Genomic DNA, 6413 nt, shown 5'->3' on the forward strand with positions numbered 1-6413 from the left:
CCTAACTACAGTAGAAAAGCAAGCACCGTTTGCTTTGCAGGTACATACATCTGAAACTGCTATTTCTTCGGTGTTGCTTCAGCTACAAGGAGGAAATTGGAGGATCCTAGCATATTTCTTCAGGCTTTTAACACATGTTGAGAAAGGTTTTGACACATGTGTTAAACAATTGGTAGGAGTTCACTATGCAGTAAAAGCAACTGAGCACATTGTAGGATTTAACAAAATTATCTTACAAACACCTCATTCCACCCTGAAATTTCTCCTTGAAAAAAACATCCCAGGTGTTTCCAATCAAAGATTTTCACAATGGTTGTTGGCTTTATCACCCAAACAGATCCAGGTTGAACATAATGCCAAATATGTACTCCCTCAATTGATGGAATATAATGGATCAGAACATGAGTGTTCATGTGAAGTCCAAGACACTCACTCTCCTCTGTTTCGCAGAGAAGCAGAGAAGACTGATGAACCTGTGTTTGTGGATGGTTCAGGTTATTGTGTCTCGGGGGAGTATTTTTCAGGTTATGCAATCTGGTTTCCAAAGAGAGGATATGCCATACAACACAGACTTCCAGGACACTTTTCAGCACAAAAAGCAGAACTGATAGCCATTGAGACAGTGTTAACTGTAGACAAAGAAGAGAATCAAGGTCCACTAGTGATTTATAGTGACAGTTCATATGTTGTGCGTTCTCTTACTGATTATCTTCCAATTTGGAAAAGACGAGGTTTTGTAGATGCTTCAAACAAAGCTTTAGCACACAGAGAGATACTAGAGTCAATTTTTGCACTAGCAGGAATAAACCCTTGTGCCTATGCAATTGTTAAAGTACCAGCGCATAGGAAAGACAATGATGAACTGAGCATAGGAAATATGATAGCTGACACATTAGCAAAAGAAGCAGCTGTTAATGAACAGTCAGAGACTCCATCTGAAGTAGTTTCAGTAAACACAGTCAGAAAAACAGATACACAGATCCCCTCATTTGCAGAAGAACAGAAAAAGGACTCGTCCCTTTCTGCTTCTCAGGTTGATACAGAATCTTCCTTTGTTTTTGAAAACGAGATTTTGTTTCATGACTGTAACGGGGTTCTGCGTCCTGTCATACCAAAACATTTACAAGTGGAGTTCACAAAATACAATCATGAAAGTTTAGGCCATATAGGTAAGCAGAGATTGTTAGAGATTCTCAAAGAGAAATTTTTCTGGGAAAAAATGGATGAGACTGCAGACAATGTAATTCAATCTTGTCTTATTTGTGCTCAAATGAACCCCAGGCCAAAAGGACAGAAACCTCCTTTACAAAGAACTCCTCCAGCTAATGGTCCATGGTCCACATTACAACTTGACTATATAGGACCATTACCAACAGGAAAAAATGGTTTCAAATATGCTCTGATAATTGTTGATGTTTTCTCAAAATGGGTTGAGATTTTACCTGTACGCACAGACGATGCACTAACAACTGCAAGAATGTTAATAAATCATGTTTTTCCAACTTGGGGGATCCCAATTGACATCAGTTCAAATCGTGGAACTCATTTCACAGGTAAAGTAATGCAGGCAATGTGTAAAATTTTGGGAATCCAGCAAAGATTTCATGTTCCATACCATCCGCAATCTGCAGGTATTGTGGAAAGAATGAACAGGACTATCAAATCCAGAATTGCTGTTGTGTTGTTAGACAAAGGACATACATGGGTAGATGCCGTACCCTTTGTTCTGATGAGTATCAGAAGTACAACATCTTCATCTACACAATACAGTCCATTTGAACTGATGACAGGTAGAAAAATGCCGCTTGTTTTTCCACATGAACCGTGTTTTTTGTCAACTCCGCAGAAAGAAGCAATTGAGAAAACCAAATGGTTACAGATGTTGCAAGACAATCTAAACGCCATTTTGCCACATGCAGCTGCTCACATGCAGAAAATGATCTCTCCACACTCCTCAAAATTTGAGAAAGGTGGACAAGTCATGATTAAAACATTTAGAAAAAGTGGGCCGTGGCAAAGTAATTGGGAAGGTCCTTTTGAAATTTTGGACACACTTGGTGTAATGATACAAGTCCAAAGACCTCTCAATTCTGTTAAAAATGCACGGAGACAACAAAAAATATGGGTTCACACTGATCAATGCAAGTTGTTTATGCCAAGATAATGATACTGCATTTCTTTTGCAGAAATGACATCTGATAATCAAATATGGAGGAACATCAAACTCCAAAAAGAAATACTGACAACATCAGAAAATTGGAAAGAAAGAAAGTACATTAAAAGGAGAAAATTCGTCATAACAGGACTCCTTTTCTCATTAATGACATTTTTATTCCTAAAAAGGTATATGACTTTTTCCAGCCCAGCAGAGAAGAACAAGTCTGAGACCCTGCATAAAAGAGAATTGCCTTTATCCAGAAACAAGAGACATTTTCCAAGATACAGTGACATTGACACAGCTGTAGACTTGTATGGACTTGCTTGTATAGGTCATGGAGCTACTTGTTGTATGCAATTTTATTTTCTTCATAGTAACTCTATTGAAATGCAAGCTAGAATAGAATCTAAAACAAAGTTTACAAAAATGCAAGGATCATATGTACATAATAATAAAACTGGTACATATGAATGTAATTTAACTGAGATGGGATTTTGGTCCATAGTTTTAAAAGGAAATGAGTTTACAATTTGGACTGGCGATGTAACTGGAGATAGAGTAGGTTCTTCTTCTGTAGGAGGATCCAAAACAGATATTTGGTTTTTGACCCAATATTATTTACAGTTTATGGATCCTGAACATTTAAAGATTACAGGAGATGAAGAAGGAGATGTAATTAGAGTATAGGATTTTCAAATAACAAGAGGTTCAGCTCACGTTAAAGTGAGAGTGACTATTTCAATTGTAGACTTGATTATTCCAGATATAAAAGTATCTCCTCAAGCTGTTAAAATTATTGAAGGAAAGGATGATTTAAATTTGATATGTACTACACAAATATATTTACCTCAAAATTCCTTATTAACTTGGAAAAGAAATGGTGAATTTTTGGGTAGTCTTTTCCATAGCTCTACTAATATAATTCGTAAGAGTAATCTTGGAAATGTAGATTGGACTAACAATAACTTTATTTATCAACACAGTAGTCCAAATCTTAATGACAGAGGCATATATGAATGTTGCATATCATTAGAAAATAATCCAATGAAATGTGATAATGCGAATGTTATAATTTCATCTCCTAAGAACATTAAGTGTACTGATGAAAAATTTATTCCTTCTAGTCCATTTCAAATTAATCATTTCCAACCCAGACCTCTCTTAAGAGAAGGACATTTTGTGATTATACTTTGGAAATTTAATGTTTCTGAATGGAAAATTTCATCAAAGTATCCTCAATGTCAGGAATACTTAATTAATATGGAATTGGGTATGGATAAATGGTTTGGAGCTAATAATAAAAATAACAACAGGAATAAACGAGGTATCGTAGAAGGAATTTTAGGTGGAGTTGGTACTATTGGAAGTATTACCAATAGTATGGATATTAATACATTAAAGTCTGATCTGGAAACAGCGGGCTTAGTGGGTAGTAAAAGTATTAAAGTTCAAAGAAATGTAAATCAAATATTAGAAAATATGTTAATGAAGACAGCTACGGTTATAGGCCCAGCTGTAGTCCACTTACAAGATGTTACTTTGAATGTAATGGACAGAGAACAACATTCCCACATAGCCATGTCTAGAAATACAGACAGAGTATTCTACCAATTTTAAAATAATTGCACAAGCATTCCAAAGTGGAATAACTCCTCTACGTCTTTTGCAAAGTTTACCTAATGAATATGTATTTGCAAAAAATCATACAGATTTATGGGTAAATAAATGGGTAGGATGTAATCAACATGAATGCTTTGGTACCTCAATGATTCCCATTGCTGGGAAAGAACAAATGTTAGTTCCAGTTACAGTCTTAGGATTGCCAGTTAGTAATACTCAGTTGTTATATTATCAATTACAGTTTGTAGATTTTGCTTTGGATACTAATACATCTGAACCAGAACAACTAGATTTATCTTCTTGTTTACATTTTCAATCAAAAGTAATATGTTTGCCTAATCAGGACAAAAGTATTTTTCACTCTTGTTTTCATAATCATTCATTATGTACAGCAAGAATAGAAAAAGTAAAAACTTCATTTGACCTAGTCACTGTTGTAGGAAAGAGGAAAGTCTGTTTTCAAGTCATGACAGACACTGAAACAGTTAAAGCTTTCTTCCTATCCTGCACACATACAGATATCCTGAGTCGAGGCTTGTATTGTATAGAAGGAGATCTTACAGGAATTAGTTTAAATGGAACTAGAGTAAATTTAACTAATATACTTATGAAAAATGTGAGTGTTCTACCTATACAATACAATATATCTCAAGTAGATGAGTTTCCATGGAAGGAATGGGCAGAGATCATACAAAAGGATAAGGGATTATTAATTGCTTTGTCTGAAGAACTTCAGAAAGCAGAAATAATATTTAAGCATGAACAAGGAAATCTACTAGAGATAGAACATGATTGATCTGAATTTTCAGGTCGTTCATGGTGGTCAAAATTTAAAAATACTGTATCAATGTGGGGAAAAACTTCAGTAACAGCAGCTGTTGGAAATATATTATTACACCCATTAATTATTATATTTATTATTATGATTTTATGTATTTTATTTCAAATTTGTATTATGATTAGAATGAAACGATTTTACAAATTGATTAAGAAACAAATGAAAGAAGGTGAAAAAATCCTGTCAGGTATTATTAGAAGGAAGGTTACCTCTGACCTAACTGACCTGGTTATAGAAAATGGTGCATCTGGAACAACTGATTCAGAGCGTGTATAGTTGGGCCATGAATGAAGTATGAATGTATATATAATATTTAGAGATGAGCGAAGTATTCAAAAATTCGATTCGACTGATTCGGCGAATTCGTAGAAAAAAATCGATTCGAGTCGAATATATTCGCTGTGAATTTAACTTAAAAAAGGGTGTTTCTAGGCTTCAGAGAGACTTAATATTAGTGCTGAACACTGTACCTTTAATTTAAATGCCCTTGGAGTCTGCTGGGGAAGAGAAATAATACTGTCAGGCAGTATGACATGCAGATGAGTGCCGTCGATCTTAGAATCACCGCACACTTCACTCATTTGGCCAGTCACGGGGCCAAAACCAGAGTGTGGAGCCACAGTGTGGCGGTGGAGGCAGCAGCAATGGGAGGCCATGCAGCACCCTATGACAAAAATGGTAACCACCAGCAGTGTGAGGAGACCTGAAAGTGGCACATGGCAGAGTGTGGCGATAGAGACAGCAGCAATGGGAGGCCGTACAGGGACCCATGACACACTCTGGACCTGGCAGCAGCATGAGGAGGCGGTACAGGGGCCCATGGCAGATTACGGGCCTGGCAGCAGCATGAGGAGTCGGTAGGGGGGCCCATGGCAGATTACAGGCCTGACAGCAGCAATGGGAGGCCGTACAGGGACCCATGACACAATCTGGACCTGGCAGCAGCATGAGGAGGTGGTACAGGGGCCCATGACAGATTACGGGCCTGGCAGCAGCATTTGGAGTCGGTACGGGGGCCCATGACACACTCTGGACCTGGCAGCAGCATGAGGAGGCGGTACAGGGGCGCATGACAGATTACAAGCCTGGCAGCAGCAACTTGGACAGGAGGACGTTCAGTTTCTGCACCGTCTGGTGCGTGCTCGCAAACTGTTGTCTCTTGGAAACGGATTCCAAGAAAGACTGCTGACGGAATCCGTGAAGAGGAGTAGCAGGAGAAGGAGCATCTGAACGAGCGGAATATGCCAACAAGCGACAACAGGGGCCCATGACAGATTACGGGCCTGGCAGCAGCATGAGGAGTCGGTACGGGGGCCCATGGCAGATTAGGGGCCTGGCAGCAGCTATGGGAGGCCCGTAATCTGCCAGCACCCTATGACAAAAAATGGAACCCACCAGCAGTGTGAGGAGACCTGAAAGTGGCACATGGCAGAGTGTGGCGATGGAGACAGCAGCAATGGGAGGCCGTACAGGGACCCATGACACACTCTGGACCTGGCAGCAGCATGAGGAGGCGGTATAGGGGCCCATGGCAGATTAGGGGCCTGGCAGCAGCTATGGGAGGCCCGTAATCTGCCAGCACCCTATGACAAAAAATGGAATACACCAGCAGTGTGAGGAGACCTGAAAGTGGCACATGGCAGAGTGTGGCGATGGAGACAGCAGCAATGGGAGGCCGTACAGGGACCCATGAGAGACTCTGGACTTGGCAGCAGCATGAGGAGGCGGTATAGGGGCCCATGGCAGATTAGGGGCCTGGCAGCAGCTATGGGAGGCCCGTAATCTGCCAGCACCCTA

At 39.5% G+C, this 6413-nt stretch overlaps 1 pseudogene; it reads left to right on the top strand.

Annotated features, from left to right (window-relative positions):
* The first annotated feature begins 1949 nt into the window (after positions 1–1949).
* Positions 1950–4919, top strand: LOC149455376 (uncharacterized; annotated as a pseudogene).
* The last annotated feature ends 1494 nt before the right edge of the window (positions 4920–6413 follow it).

Source organism: Staurois parvus, unplaced genomic scaffold (assembly GCF_062004578.1).
Source record: "Staurois parvus isolate SC_StPar_1 unplaced genomic scaffold, SC_StPar_1.0 ptg000394l, whole genome shotgun sequence".
In the NCBI taxonomy this organism is placed as follows: domain Eukaryota; kingdom Metazoa; phylum Chordata; class Amphibia; order Anura; family Ranidae; genus Staurois; species Staurois parvus.